This window comes from Rhinoderma darwinii, chromosome 6 (genome assembly GCF_050947455.1).
Source record: "Rhinoderma darwinii isolate aRhiDar2 chromosome 6, aRhiDar2.hap1, whole genome shotgun sequence".
Taxonomy (NCBI): Eukaryota; Metazoa; Chordata; class Amphibia; order Anura; family Rhinodermatidae; genus Rhinoderma; species Rhinoderma darwinii.
Window position 1 is genome coordinate 22,671,022 of NC_134692.1, and position 17,223 is coordinate 22,688,244.

At 40.3% G+C, this 17,223-nt stretch overlaps 1 protein-coding gene across 1 annotated transcript in view; it reads left to right on the forward strand.

The window, feature by feature from the left end:
• KCNJ3 (potassium inwardly rectifying channel subfamily J member 3) overlaps positions 1-17,223 on the forward strand; it is a 158,501-nt gene that overhangs the window by 15,346 nt on the left and 125,932 nt on the right. The window lies entirely within an intron of this gene.

Here is a 17,223-nt window from a genome sequence, read left to right on the forward strand (position 1 = left end):
ACAGATACATGTATATTGAGATCGGTAGTCACTGTCCCGGGTGCAGAAACAGTTACTGCCGATCGCGTAACTCTTTCAGCACCCTGGACAGTGACTATTTACAGACGTCTCCTAGCAACGCTCCCGTCATTACGGGAGCCCCATTGACTTCCTCAGTCTGGCTGTAGACCTAGAAATACATAGGTCCAGCCAGAATGAAGAAATGTCATGGTAGTAAAAACAATACGCTCCGCAGCACACATAAGATCTGCGGACTTCATTGCGGAATTTTGACTCTCCATTGAAGTCAATGGAGAAATTCCGCCATGAGTCCGCAACCAGTCCGCCACTGCTCCGCAACAGACAGAGCATGCTGCGGACAACAAATTCCGCTCCGCAGCCTATGCTCCGCAGCGGAATTGTACGCATCGTGTAAACGAACACTGCTAAATTAAAGTGAAAGTCAATGGAGAAACGGCTCCGCTGCGGATTAACGCTGCGGAGTGTCCGCAGCGGAATTTAAGTGAAATTCCGCTATGTGTGAACCCGCCCTTAGAGTTTTTTTCTGGGCCATGAATATGGTCAGATCAGTAGTCACTTGTCTTCCGCATAGAGTATAGTATTCAACAGGGGGCGACAAAGAGAACTGGACAAAACTTCTCCCAGACAAAAAGTTTAAAAAATATTAATTAAATGACTGAAATGACACTAATATCTTGCTGGCTGAAATTATAGAAAGTACTGAAAAAGATTGCACATAGTATTACTGAATTTCTCAAGGAAAAAAAATTGCTTGATGCAAGTTGAGAACGTATTTTTTCCACACTAGGTCAGTTTCACATGAACGGGAAATGGCCGCGAATCCCGGTCCGACTGAAGGTCTAATGAACCGAATTAACAGCATCATAGGTTAGGATTGACGGACGCAGAAATGAACCCATATTTTGTTCGTGTAAAACTGGCCTAAGAGTGTGTGGCTTCTATGATGGTGGAAGTGGCCAGTGCAAGACTTGTTATTTGAGACATAACCGGTTGCACTGGAATACGGCTGGTGTGGTTATGATGTCTTGCGATCTATACATGACTACCAGACTTTGATATATTTGACAATCGTATGACAATAGAAGTTCCCAGTAATGATTGTGACATGCAATATTTTTCTCTTATCTATAGATTTGATTCTTGTTAATGAATTAAGATATGGATTCAGGAGGATTTCAGAGCAAAAGCGACTCAAAGTGCTTAAAGGGGTATTTCCATCTGAATAATTAATGACATCACTATAGGAGAGGTTATAAATGCATGATGTGTATCGGGACAACGGGGTTCCCAGCTGCATTGACTTTAATGGACTGGTGACCATGTATGTGCGTGCCTCTCTCCGCTGACGTCTGTGGATATGTCAGAAATGCTTTAGATGGGAATACCCCTTTTAACTTGAAGGTCAACCGCACTGCAACATCATTTATGTTAATTTATTAACCAAAAGTAGCTTCTGCATTCTGCTAATGGCGCTCATAAGATAGTGCCCTAGAGTTCGATCTTCCCACTGCTGCCTTTCGGTATTGTGTGAATCTTTTCAGTAAACTAAACTGTATCTATAAGTACATATTACAGTAATCCACTATATTAGTAGTTACACTGGGTGATGCACTAATATGGTAATATTATAGCAATTTGTTGTATGGATAGACTGCTGCAATAATAATAGAAGGAATACAGAAAAAAGTAAAACAAAAATGAAAGAAAAGGAATTTTAAAAAAAAGTTCACATATAGGTCCTACATACAGGATTTAAAACCATTTCTCCTAATTCATTGTCATCTACGCATGGTTTTTCCAGTAATGTAAATACAAATAACTAAAATGTTGTTATATTTTTGGCTCTATCTATCTATCTATCTATCTATCTATCTATCTATCTATCTATCTATCTATCTATCTATCTATCTATCTATCTATCTATCTATCTATCTATCTATCATCTATCTATCTATCTATCTATCTATCTATCTATCTATCTATCTATCTATCTATCTATCTATCTATCTATCTATCTATCTATCTATCTATCTATCTATCTATCTATCTATCTATCTATCTATCTATCATCTATCTAATTCTAAAATATGCCCCAGAAGATGAGGATTGTTATTCCACTTTTTCTACTTTCCCACTTTTCTAACACTCACTTCTCCAGTATTTCTTTGGTTAACATTTCTTACAAATCCAATTTGGCACATCCCATGCACCAGTCATGCTGTAATAAACAATGGCTAATTACTTTTATGTAGCAAAGCTAGAGTGATTTTGTTGTTTTGTATTTCAGTGCATCTTGCTCATACCATCTGTTCTGAATTTAACTTCTTAGGAATAGTCTGACCGTTTGATAACTCAGGATGAAGATATCAATTTATATATATTTTTTTAACAAAACACCTTTTTCAAAAATAAGTTGTAGTGACTTTTATGTTTTATAGACCTGATATTGAAGAATTCAGCCACGGATATCAATATTGTACAGTATCAGAGCGTATTTCTTACCCATACCCGTAATTCAAGCGTAGCTCCACTTTCCACTTTGATGCATGCCATATCAGTTCCTTCTTAGCAAGAGACCTTTAAATTGTCACTTTGTCAGTGTTATTAGAAAAGTAGCAGTTTGTATTATGTCGCTAAGGGCCTGTTCACATCAGCGTTGTCTTTCTGTTGAGGGGTTCCATCTGAGCTTTCCATCGGGGGAACCCCTCAATAGCGCAGTCAACTGTGCTATTGATCTTGTCCAAAAAACTGAACCCTTTCACAAAGGTGACAAGCGGAAACCATTAGCAAAGTTTCCGTCACAATTGAGATCAATGGTGATGCAAATGGAAGCTATGGTTTCCGTTTTCCTTTCCATTGAGGGGTTCCCCTGACGGAAAGCTCTGACGGAGCCCCTGTGCGGAAAGACAACGTTGATGTGAACAGGCCCTAAGGAGCAACCGACAGAATCTGAAATGTATCAACTTTTAAAATCATCAACTTTATTTGTCATTGTCTAATTAAGCAATGCGACTGTATGCAATGAAGAAATGACAACGATGGTTTGACAATAAAACGGGGCTTATAGAGGAGTAATTATAAGGAGTGGTAGTAGTCGCACCTGGACCCTGGGGTCACAGAAGAAGACACCAATATTATAAATATATATATATATATATATATATATATATATATATATATATATATATATATACACTACCGTTCAAAAGTTTGGGGTCGCCCAGACAATTTTGTGTTTTCCATGAAAACCCACACTTGTATTTATCAAATGAGTTGCAAAACGACTAGAAAATATAAGGGTTAGAAATAATGATTTTTATTTGGAAATAATAATTTTCTCCTTCAAACTTTGCTTTCGTCAAAGAATGCTCCATTTGCAGCAATTCCAGCATTGCAGACCTTTGGCATTCTAGCTGTTAATTTGCTGAGGTAATCGGGAGAAATTTCACCCCATGCTTCCAGAAGGCCCTCCCACAAGTTGGATTGGCTTGATGGGAACTTCTTGCGTACCATACGGTCAAGTTGCTCCCACAACAGCTCTATGGGGATCAGATCTGGTGACTGCGCTGGCCAATCCATTACAGATAGAATACCAGCTGCCTGCTTCTTCCCTAAATAGTTCTTGCATAATTTGGAGGTGTGCTTTGGCTCATTGTCCTGTTGTAGGATGAAATTGGCTCCAATCAAGCGCTGTCCACAGGGTATGGCATGGCATTGCAAAATGGAGTGATGGCCTTCCTTATTCAAAATCCCTTTTACCTTGTACAAATCTCCCACTTTACCAGCACCAAAGCAACCCCAGACCATTACATTACCTCCACCATGCTTGACAGATGGCGTCAGGCACTCTTCCAGCATCTTTTCAGTTGTTCTGCGTCTCACAAATGTTCTTCTGTGTGATCCAAACACCTCAAACTTCGATTCGTCTGTCCATAACACTTTTTTCCAATCTTTCTCTGTCCAATGTCTGTGTGCTTTTGCCCATATTAATCTTTTCCTTTTATTAGCCAGTCTCAGATATGGCTTTTTCTTTGCCACTCTGCCCTGAAGGCCAGCATCCCGGAGTTGCCTCTTCACTGTAGACGTTGACACTGGCGTTTTGCGGGTACTATTTAATGAAGCTGCCAGTTGAGGACCTGTGAGGCGTCTATTTCTCAAACTAGAGACTCTAATGTACTTGTCTTGTTGCTCAGTTGTGCAGCGGGGGCCTCCCACTTCTCTTTCTACTCTGGTTAGAGCCTGTGTGTGCTGTCCTCTGAAGGGAGTAGTACACACCGTTGTAGGAAATCTTCAGTTTCTTGACAATTTCTCGCATGGAATAGCCTTCATTTCTAAGAACAAGAATAGACTGTCGAGTTTCACATGAAAGCTCTCTTTTTCTAGCCATTTGGAGAGTTTAATCGAACCCACAAATGTAATGCTCCAGATTCTCAACTAGCTCAAAGGAAGGTCAGTTTTATAGCTCCTCTAAACAGCAAAAATGTTTACAGCGGTGCTAACATAATTGCACAAGGGGTTTCAAGTGTTTTCTAATCATCCATTAGCCTTATAACACAGTTAGCAAACACAATGTACCATTAAAACATTGGAGTGATGGTTGCTGCAAAAGGGCCTCTATACACCTATGTAGATATTGCATTAAAAACCAGACGTTTGCAGCTAGAATAGTCATTTAGCACATTAACAATGTATAGAGTGTATTTCTGATTAATTTAATGTTATCTTCATTGAAAAAAACTGTGCTTTTCTTTCAAAAATAAGGAAATTTCTAAGTGACCCTAAACTTTTGAACGGTAGTGTATATATATATTTATAATAGAAACAACACTATGGATCCATGACCCTGATGTTATAAAATCGAGTAAATTTGCATTTACATTGCTGGATATAAAGGTGACGATTATATAGTTCTTAATCGGAGACAGAATTATATGATTGTGACAAATGGAAAATGCACAACAGAAGAAGTTCAATGAAACCTGTAAGTAGGGCCTGTTAAGATCTATGGAGGATCCTTGGCAAAACATTGTTTAGTGCCGAAATAATGAAGTTATCTAGTGGCCAAAAAAATTACACTGTAAGGTGGCAACATTATATCATTATATGGTGCCCAAATAATATTGCCATACAGTGCCAGCATACTAACACACCATGCCCAAATAATACTGCTATACTGATCACCAGCAACACTGTCTAAGTAATAATGTAATTTATCAAATTTATTGTGTATTTATGCTGGACTTGGGTACTTCTCTGACTGGAAATTAGAAACTGGCTGGTGGAGGTCCTCAGCGGGTGGAGACCCAGAGGCAATATCCTCTTTTGTACTTGTTTTTATCCATCTCTGGCAGGACAAATGTTGGTATGAATGTTCTTACAATAACTATTTTTGGAGTTTATGATGAGAAAATATTATATAATTAGTTGTGTATATGTTTTTTTATGTGCGATGTTGTTAACGATATCCTACAATTAAAATTAAATGGGACAAAAAGGATCTCCCGATATATTTAATTCCAACACCGAAGTGCAATATAAGGCCATATCTCATGAGACGGAAGGTACTAAACAGAGATAAATAATTATGAGGAAAAAAAATAGTACAGATGAAGCCATCTTTAACTTGATTCTGATAACTTGCTGCAGCGTAATATCACACAACAGAAGCCATTGAAAAATCATTGAAAAAGTCAAGATAAAGATGGCTACATCTGTAGTATATATTTTGAGCTGTTTTTAAAAGTTTCTCTACCTTTTACAAGGAAGGTATATATACTTTTCTATGACCATCTGATAATCCAGAATATTTGATCTAGGCCTCTTCTGGTAACGCTGGATTAAAGGAATTTTAATGATTATATGTTCAAAATGTCAATATATATATAAAAAAACACACCCTTTAAAGGACATTCCCGTCTCAGACATTTATGGCATATCCACAGGATATGCCATAAATATCTGATAGGTGTGGGTCCCACCGATGACCCCCCATTCCGCCGGGTGATGCTGCTGCCTGATGTAGACGGAGAATGAATGGAGAACTGGGCGCGAATGTGTACGGCTCTTTCTATTCACTTCTATGGGAGTTATGGAACTAGCCTAGCAAGCTCGTCGCAACCTCTCCAATTATGATATATCTCGGCCCCCTGGCAGGTGTCTGGTCAGGATATGTCATATATGTTTGAGGTCGGAATACTCCTTTAATTTTTAATAAGCCCTTGATAAGTACTTGCTAGCAGAGATCGTGATATTTAATGATTGTACTTGCAGATGTTGAGAAGTATAGCTGTAATTTAGAATATCCTGTAATAATGTGCTTGATGGATGACAAGTACATCTTAATAAGAGATCTGTATTTTTGTAATGAGGTCATCACTTATACTAATTACTTTAAAAAGGAATAATGAATCACATAAGATCTGCTTATCCCCATGTTACTGCAAAAGCAAAAAGAAAGGTAGAAAGTCTTACTAGGTGTATTGCTCAATTTTGTATAGTTTGTTTCCTAAAAAATTATTTAGATGAGTTGGATATTAGGAATAAACTTTAACGTGACGCTAACCTAGAAATGCACAAGAAAAACTGAAATAAAAATCTATTTATCAATCAAGAGGACGCCCATCAAGCTCTTGAAACAGACATTTTTTAGATTTCTTTTGGTCCCTTGAACCTTCAGCTGGGGATTGGCTTAGCTGATTGTTCTTAGATAAAGGGGTGTGGCTTACACTGCTTGGTCTCCATTGCAGGCATATATGAGAAGAAAGGTTTCTGCTGCAGCAATCAGCCTCCCGGACTGTTTTATCCTCCAAAAAGTGAATAATTCTGTTTCGCTGTTAATGTCAGACTTGGTGAAACTTATTGTTATACATGCTCTAGCCCTGGATTAGGAAGAGACAGGCCTAAAAAATGTATTTCTCCAATGCATATACAAACTCTGTTGGTAATACCTGAACCTAGGATTTCAGTGTTAAGCGCTCGCTGATCAACACTGCTGCCCAAAACAGTGGCAACCCCTTGAAGGGTAGTGATAAGTACTGAAGAGTACACAGTTGCATTGTATTGCATTGCATTAAATAGTACACTATTTAAAGAGGCTCTGTCACCACATTATAAGTGCCCTATCTCCTAAAAAAACAATCTATTTTTACCACTTTATTAGCATTTTTAGATTTATGCTAATGAGTTGCTTAATGCCCAAGTGGGCGTATTTTTACTTTAGACAAAGTGGCCGTTGTACTGGGGAGTGTATGACGCTGACCAATCAGCATCATGCACTCCTCTCCATTCATTTACACAGCGCATAGGGATCCTGTTAGATCCTTATGTGCTGTCTTATACTAACACATTAACAATACTGAAGTGTTTAGACAGTGAATAGATATTCCACGGGATGTCTATTCACAATCTCTGCACTTCGTTACTGTTTCTATGGTAGTTACAGCAGAGGAAGCGTGATCTCGTTGTAACCTGTCATTTACCGTGTAATCTCGCGAGATTACGCGTCCTCTGCTGTAACTACCACAGACAGAGTAACGAAGTGCAGGGATTGTGAATAGACATCCCGTGCAATATCTATTCACTGTCTAAACACTTCAGTATTGTTAGTGTGTTAGTATAAGACAGCACATAAGGATCTAACAGGATCCCTATACGCAGTGTAAATGAATGGAGAGGAGTGCATGATGCTGATTGGTCAGCGTCATACACTCCCCTGTACAACGCCCACTTGGTCTAAAGTAAAAATACGCCCACTTGGGCATTAAGCAACTCATAAATCTAAAAGCGCTAATAAAGTGGTAAAAACAGATCATTTTTTTTTTAAATAAAAAGCACTGCTGTTACCTACATTATAGCGCCCATCTCCTTATGTAGGAGATAGGGCACTTATAATGTGGTGACAGAGCCTCTTTAAATATCCCTTTTTAAAAGGAGCTTTTTTTAATCCTGAACATTTAGGATTCAGTACAAATTCCCATTAAGTGGTTATTTGTCCTCCCTAAACAGAAGAAGTTGCAGACAGGAAATCTACAGATGTAAAAGCCCTTTTACCTGGGCCAATTTCGCTAGTTCATCGGCTGATCGTATTTTTTCTGCAGCGGAAACTATTATCGTTGTCGGCAGCACATCTCCCAGGGAGACGTGCTGCCGACATGATAGAAATGTATGGAGACGAGCGATCGTAGTAACAAGAGCTCGTCCCCATAAATTACTGACAATAGGTTCTTGTAAAAGGAGCAAACGAGCACCGATCAATGACCAAAATGGGCCGGTGCAAAAGCACCCATAGCGATATGGATAATTCTAGATGGTAACGTCAAGGATCATTTAATAAGAGGCTGGACATATGGGATAATTGTGCCACCATAATAGATTGAATTTTAGGCTCTCTCTCCCTTATTACATACTTTCCACGAAATTGTGAAACGCGCTGTAGATGACACTTATATACAAGACACAGGAACTATGGAAATTGATTGCAAATGACAGAGCTAAGTGTAAGAGTGATACAAAAATGTAACAGATGGCCGTGATTTTGTGTCAGTGCGTCATCTTGAGACCTTGTACATATGACCATCATTTGAGAGCTATACCGCTGCTTCTTATTTCATCCCCGTATGAGCTGTAATAACTGAGAATTCAAACCAATGAATATTTTATCTTGCGTTATACTTATATTCAGTCCAAGTTCTATTATTGATCCATGAATTCCATTAATGAGGAGTATATAAGATATTAGGAGTAGTAAAACTGATTGAAACTGTCCATATTAAAACTAAAACCTGTGCAGGCATATTACATACATGAGACAGTATAAGAGAAAATAGAAAATAGAAGGTATTTGCAGTGATGTAACTTGATGTTCATGGGCCTGAATTCAAAATCTGTACTAGGCCCCCACCTCCTGTGTGCCATTTATAATACGGGTGATTTCCTATGGGGCAGAGGGGTATTTTGGCCTCATTGGGTATAAGTGCCTACGAATGTTACCACTGCACCTATAGTTACACCCTATGGAATTTCCATGACATTATTTCCATTGCAAGTCCCAAAGTCAGAGGGTCTGTTCCTCATTCCTGGATAGTGGTGGGACCATGCAAATTACTCTTTGACGCTTGCATGTACAGCCAGAGACCGCTGAAGCCAGTGATTGGTTCAGCGGTCATGTTAGTTATTTACATGACGTCATCAATGCAGGACTGGCGGGTAACGCCGAAGGATCGGCGCTGGAGCGGTGAGAATTTTACAGGTGAGTTACCTTTTTTTTTTATTTTAGAACATTTACTTGCATTTGTAAAAATCTCCTTAGAAGTAATTGTTCACCCTTGCTAAAATTCTGTCTGCCTGCAGCCGCCACTAGAGGGAGCTTACCACATATTGTTTATACATTGCAGGAGCAGTAAGCTCCTTAGCTCCCTCTAGTGGTGATTTAGGTAGCCAGCATGTTATATTGTAATTCGATGTCTGAGCAGGGTATTTTGGAGCTCTGTATGAGAAAAACAGCGCTCCGACCGATACAAAGAAATAGTAAAAAAATTATCAGCACAACATTTTTTACCTAAAAAAAACACACGGTATCGAAATCATGGACTAGCAATCCTAAAAACCATTATATGCAAGTTAGATTAAATTAAATAGGACCCTAATGTTATACTGTATCTGTGCAGTATAGAAGTGGTGAAAATACGGGGGAATAAACTTTTTGTTTATGGGTTTTTAATGAGGGGAGCTGGCCTGATGTCTTCTGACTTCAGACAACTTCTTATCTTACGCCTTTTTAGGGAAGATCTAGCTTATTGATGTGTTCCTCCCTCAAGATCCCCCCATATGAGCTAAAATAAGGAACCCTGTCCTGTTCAGTAGTTCCCTGTAAGGACTTTGGCGGGACAAGATTGCATTTCTGAACTTAATATGTAGTCTGCCAATAAATATCCTCTTTATCCACATTTTCTATAAAAAAGCAATCTTCTCTTTGCCTAATTGATTTGCTACACTGAAACAATTTTGTAAAGGACACTTCATATATTCAGCACTCTCCTGTAAAAACGTAGATTGCTCTCTATGTTGCCTCTCTGGGCATAATTATATTATCTGACCCTCTATGGATTTACTACAATGGGTGGGTTAAAATAATATTTGTTCAACAGATTGTATCTTCCGTGCACTTTTAGCCGGTAATTGTCCTTCTATTTAGAAAGGTAATATCTTCCTCCAGTGTATGGTAATTTTTTTCACCCTGAATATTCCCATCTGTGTCTTTTTTCGCGCTTTTGTTTTTTTTGCAGCTACTATCCCATCTGCTTTTTTATTTTCTTTGTCTTGTATTATCTCCTTACTTACCCTATTACAGTCCTCAGAATTAATCAGATCATACCCTGTTTATACTCAATTGTATAAGCAAATGCAGTTTTTACTGTCAGCACAATTCTGCTATGCCGCAGGCCTCAGTGAGGCGCATGTATAAGTGTACACACACAGTAGGGGAGATATATCAATAGTGTCAGGAGATGCATCAATTTGAGTTTCAAAACTGTGCAAATTGTGCCATATTTATCAAAATGGGGCACATGGCATAATTTATGTGCTGCAACTTGCTAGGCATGTTAGACCTCATGCACATGGCAGAGCTGTGTGCAGTAGATAGTACGGCATCACACAAAATTGCTGCGCCTCCGTACTACAACGCAATAGACATTCAGTGCGCCACCACATAGTACTACATATAGTGCTGTATTTCGGAAATATTCTTCCCTAGAAGTAATGCTTCTAGAAAAAAAATAAAAATCTCTGTAATACAGCATCTGTTTAAATAAAAGGCTAATTTTTTTCATATGAAATTCAAAAGAAAGAAACTTTGCATGTGTCCGTATGAAATTGGCGGCATGTAGGGGTACCTATGGGCACATATTATGGCTGCGTACAACTCAGAGGTTGTATGAAGCCTAAGGGCATGACCACACGTGGCGGAATTGCTCTGGAATTCAGCGGAAATCTGCAGCGTACACGTTTCTCCATTGCCTTCCACAGCCTTTTAGTAGGGTTCGTTTACACGTTGCGGACAATTCCGCTGCAGAGCATAAGCTGCGGTGCGGAATTTGGTGTCCGCAGCATACAATGGTTGTTGCGGACTTGTTGCGGACTCATTGCGGAATTTCTCCATTGACTTCAATGGAGAGTCAAAATTCCGCAATGAAGTCCGCAGATGTTATGTAGATGTTATGTGTGCTGCGGATGCGTATTGGTTTTACTAACATGACATTTCTTCATTCTGGCTGGACCTATGTATTTCTAGGTCTACAGCCAGACTGAGGAAGTCAATGGGGCTCCCGTAATTACTGGTGACTACGTGTGTGCACCCGTAATTAAGCGATCGGCAGTAACTGTTTCAGCACCCTGGACAGTGACTACCGATCACAATATACAGCAACCTGTAAAAAAAATAGAATCTCGTTTACATCCGTAATCCCGCGAGATTTCGTATCCGTTGCTGGAATCTCACAGAAAAGATTCAGAAGTGTCAGGATTCTGAATACACATGACGTCCAGGCTGGATGGTCATGTGTATTCATTATCAGGACACTGGATTAACGTTAATCAAGCAGAATCGCTGTGTATGTGGCTGCAGATCATGTTCTAGTAAGAACGCGATTCTGCTGTGTAAATGAATGGAGAGGAGTGCATGATGCCGATTGGTCAGCGTCATACACTCCTTTGTACAACGCCCACTTGGTCGAAAGTAAAAATACGCTCACTTGGGCATTAAGAAACTCATTAGCATAAACCAAAATCGCTCCCAACGTTGTGAAAATAGATCGTTTTTTTAAATAAAAAGCATTACTGTCACCTACATTACAGCGCCCATCTCCTTATGTAGGAGACACGGCACTTATAATGTGATAACAGAGCCTCTTTAAAGCCAAAAATCATCCGGTGTAAACAGCAGTCAAAGTAGGGGAATCGGTGGGGGACGTGCTGGCAGCGTGCAGTGAGAGCAGTTTCTGTTATCTGTGATACTCCTCCTGTCCCTGTATGGCTTTAGATGACCCCAGGTAACATTTACCAAGGACCCTCACCCCCCCCCCCCCCCCCCCCGTTATCAATCTAAAAATCTAAAAGCATTCTGGCTCTCTAGCACATATGGGGGCTTGTTTGTTTTTTTACTTCACGACCCCGTCGTTTAACCCCTTAGATGCCGTGGTCAATGCTGACCGCAACACCTAGGTGGTTTTACATAAAAAAATAACTAAAAAAAGTTTTCCCTTACACAATATTTTATTATTGAAAAAAAATAATAAAAAAGCATAAAAAAACATAATTGGTGTCTCTGCATTCGTAACGACCTGTATTCTACAATAAATGCTTTATTTATCTTGCACGATAAATGCAATAAAAAAAACTTAAATAAATAATGCTAGATTAGCTGTTTTCTGTTCATCTCGTGTCACAAACAAATAATTAAAAAGTAATCCAAATGGTACCAATGAAAATTAGGTCGTCCTGCAAAATAGCCCTGAAACATCTATGTCGACATGAAAATAAAAATGTTATGCATCTAGGAATGCGGCAATACATAACATCGTTTTGTAAAAACAAGTGTTTTACAACTTTTGCATAAAAAAATAACAAAAAGTATATAAATTTGATGTCGTCATAATTGATCCGCTTTTGACTATTTCTTTTTTTGAAAGGGTCTTCAATGATAAGTTGACCAAAGGGTGTTCTGCTACTAAAATCCCCAGCGATCAGCTGTAATCTCTGGGGGAATCCAAGCAGCAAGTATTTATTTTCCCTAAAGTATAAGGGTATGTTCACACAGGGCGGATACGCTGCGTAAATGTCCTGGCGGCCGCAGGGAATTCTGGCCGAAAAAACGCAACAAATTGAGGTTCCGTTTTTCAGCCGGAATATCTGCTGCGGAAAACAGAGGTGAAAAAAAAAAATGCCCATACTTAGCTTGTGACGTCCTGCCGACCGGCCTCCAGGGATGACGTTTCATCCCAGGTGACCGCTGCAGACAGAATTCTGAGTAAGGCCTCATGCACACGACCGTATTTTTGTACACCCGTAAATACTGGCGTAAATACGGGTCCTTGGTCACACGTATTCGACCCGTATTGCACCAGTATTTACGGACCCGGGCACGTTTTTGGCTGCAAAATTGCACTGCACTAATCGGCAGCCCTTCTATCTATCAGTGCAGGATAGAGAGAAGGGACAGCCCTTTCCGTAATAAAAGTAAAAGAAACTCATACTTACCCGGCCGTTGTCTTGGTGACGCGTCCTTCTCTTCACATCGAGCCCGACCTCCCTGGATGACGGGGCAGTCCATGTGACCGCTGCAGCCAGAGATTGGCCTGTGATTGGCTGCAGCGGTCACATGGGCTGTAACGTCATCCCAGGAGGCTGGACTGGAGGAAGAAGCAGGGAGTTCAGGGTAAGTATGAACGTCTTTTTTTTTTTTTTTACAGCTTTATCTATATTGTGATCGGAAGTCACTGTCCAGGGTGCTGAAACAGTTACTGCCGATAGTTTATCTCTTTCAGCACACTGGACAGTGACTATTTACTGACGTCGCCTAGCAACGCTCCCGTAATTACGGGTGCACACACGTAGTCACCCGTAATTACGGGAGCCCCATAGACTTCTATGGGCTGCCCGTGCCGTAATTACGGCCTGAAATAGGACATGTTCTATCTTTTTCAATGGCACGGGCACCTTCCCGTAAGCATACGGGGTTGTACCCATGGCCAATAGAAGTCTATGGGCCCGTAATTACGGCCCGTAATTACGGCCCGTAATTACAACAGTTTTTACGGTCGTGTGCATGGGGCCTAAGTGTAAGATTTTGGTCCGTTTTTCTCTGCCGTTTTGCATCCATTTTGCATCTGTTTCTGTTCCGTGTTTCATTGTTTTCCAGCCGTGTTTCAGTTTTTAACGGACGATTTTGACCTGTTTTGCATCAGTTTTTTTCCCCTGTCCCTTTAAAAATGGATGAATTTCATTTGTAAAAATTTTTGCCACACAATTCCCTCTGTAGCTAATGCCACACAGCCCCTGTAGATAATGCCACACACTGCCCTCTGTAGATAATGCCACATCCCCCCTTGTAGATAATGAAATACTGTCCTCTGTAGATATTGCCACACAGCACCCTGTAGATATTGCCACAGTCCCCTGTAGATAATGCTACACACTGCCCTCTGTAGATATTGCCACAGTCCCCTGTAGGTAATGCCACACACTGACCTCTGTAGATAATGCCACACAGTCCCATGTAGATATTGTCACAGCCACCCTGAAGATAATGCCACACACTGCTCTCGGTAGGTAATGCCACACAGTCCCCTCTAGATACTGCCACAGCCCCACTTGTAGATAATGCCACACTCTGCCCTCTGTAGATAATGCCACACAGCCCCCTGTAGATACTGCCACAGCCCCCCCTGTAGGTAGTGCCACACAGCCCTCCTCTAAGGAGTGCCACACAGCCCCCTCTAGGTACCACTACATAGCAGCCCCGTAGATGCCCCCCTGATGTCACTGTCCATATATAGACAGTAAAGTCAGGGACTTCTCCTGGAGCAGAATCACCGGCAATTGCGTTGCAAGCTGTTGCCGGGGATTCCGCTACACGTCCCTGACGTCACTGTCCATATACACTACCGTTCAAAAGTTTGGGGTCACCCAGACAATTTTGTGTTTTCCATAAAAACTCACACTTATATTTATCAAATGAGTTGCAAAATGACTAGAAAATATAGTCAAGACATTGACAAGGTTAGAAATAATGATTTTTATTTGAAATAATAATTTTCTCCTTCAAACTTTGCTTTCGTCAAAGAATGCTCCATTTGCAGAAATTACAGCATTGCAGACCTTTGGCATTCTAGCTGTTAATTTGCTGAGGTAATCGGGAGAAATTTCACCCCATGCTTCCAGAAGCCCCTCCCACAAGTTGGATTGGCTTGATGGGCACTTCTTGCGTACCATACGGTCAAGCTGCTCCCACAACAGCTCTATGGGGTTGAGATCTGGTGACTGCGCTGGCCACTCCATTACATATAGAATACCAGCTGCCTGCTTCTTCCCTAAATAGTTCTTGCATAATTTGGAAGTGTGCTTTGGGTCATTGTCCTGTTGTAGGATGAAATTGGCTCCAATCAAGCGCTGTCCACAGGGTATGGCATGGCGTTGCAAAATGGAGTGATAGCCTTCCTTATTCAAAATCCCTTTTACCTTGTACAAATCTCCCACTTTACCAACACCAAAGCAACCCCAGACCATCACATTTCCTCCACCATGCTTGACAGATGGCGTCAGGCACTCTTCCAGCATCTTTTCAGTTGTTCTGCGTCTCACAAATGTTCTTCTGTGTGATCCAAACACCTCAAACTTCGATTCGTCTGTCCATAACACTTTTTTCCAATCTTCCTCTGTCCAATGTCTGTGTGCTTTTGCCCATATTAATCTTTTCCTTTTATTAGCCAGTCTCAGATATGGCTTTTTCTTTGCCACTCTGCCCTGAAGGCCTCTTCACTGTAGACGTTGACACTGGCGTTTTGCGGGTACTGTTTAATGAAGCTGCCAGTTGAGGACCTGTGAGGCGTCTATTTCTCAAACTAGAGACTCTAATGTACTTGTCTTGTTGCTCAGTTGTGCAGCGGGGCCTCCCACTTCTCTTTCTACTCTGGTTAGAGCCTGTTTGTGCTGTGCTCTGAAGAGAGTAGTACACAAGGTTGTAGGAAATCATCAGTTTCTTGGCAATTTCTCGCATGGAATAGCCTTCATTTCTAAGAACAAGAATAGACTGTCGAGTTTCACATGAAAGCTCTCTTTTTCTAGCCATTTTGAGAGTTTAATCAAACCCACAAATGTAATGCTCCAGATTCTCAACTAGTTCAAAGGAAGGTCAGTTTTATAGCTCCTCTAAACAGCAAAACTGTTTACAGCGGTGCTAACATAATTGCAAAAGGGTTTGCAAGTGTTTTCTAATCATCCATTAGCCTTCTAACACAGTTAGCAAACACAATGTACCATTAGAACACTGGAGTGATGGTTGCTGGAAATGGGCCTCTATACACCTATGTAGATATTGCATTAAAAACCAGACATTTGCAGCTAGAATAGTCATTTAGCACATTAACAATATATAGAGTGTATTTCTGATTAATTTAATGTTACCTTCATTGAAAAAAAACTGTGCTTTTCTTTCAAAAATAAGGACATTTCTAAGTGACCCTAAACTTTTGAACGGTAGTGTAGCTGTCGCTGGAGATTAGGATTCCGCTCCTACAGGGAGCAAAAAAACTCCTCCTCCTCACATGCACTTCAGACTGTGAGAAGGAGAAGAGAGCAGACGAGTGGCAGAAAGCACGGTCGTCACTCAGATCACATCCAAGTGACAGCCATGCTTTACTTGGCCCCATAGACTTCTATGGCATCCGTGCGTCCGGGAGATCGGCCCAAAATAGGGCATGTTCCAGTTTTTTGACGGCCCGGTTTACCAGGCCGTCAAAAAATCGGCCATGTGAATAGCCCCATTTGGTGTCTATTGTTCCTACTGCGAGTTTCCCTGCGTGTGAATAGGGCCTAATAGATTAGGGTCATGGTTTGGGGACTTACTTTCATTAACTCAGAATTCCCTATTTAGGTAATTAAAATTAGCTTTTCAAAAAGAAAAGCAACCCTTTAAACCAATACATTCAAGTGTTTTGAAAGCTTCTCAGTTCCAGAGATATTTGAGATACATTTCGGGCAGATGTTTTTCAACATTTTCTGTTAGAAAACCTATTGAAGTACAATATAGGTCATGGACCTACAAATAACTGCCTGTTCACAGATTATTTTTTTTTAATTATTATTTCTGAATTTTTATTATTTTCTATTAAATAGACAAATGAAAAAAACAAACAAGTCATATGGTTGCTTGAAGTGAAGTTTCCAACATTTCATAAGATGCCATCAGCGGTGATTCATTGTCCACTCTATTATTTCTTACTGGAAATGAGTAAAAAGTTCTCCACATGCCCTTTTTTTTATTTATATAAAGGGGTTTCCCAATCTTTAAAAATTGTATGTAAATTCTTAGCCAATAGTAGTAATGATAAGCCGTAAGATTAGTCACTTGCTAATGTGCTGTCTGTAGCTGAAATGTCTCTGTAAACCAATCTCACATGCATTAACATGACCATGCTCTTGGTGTGT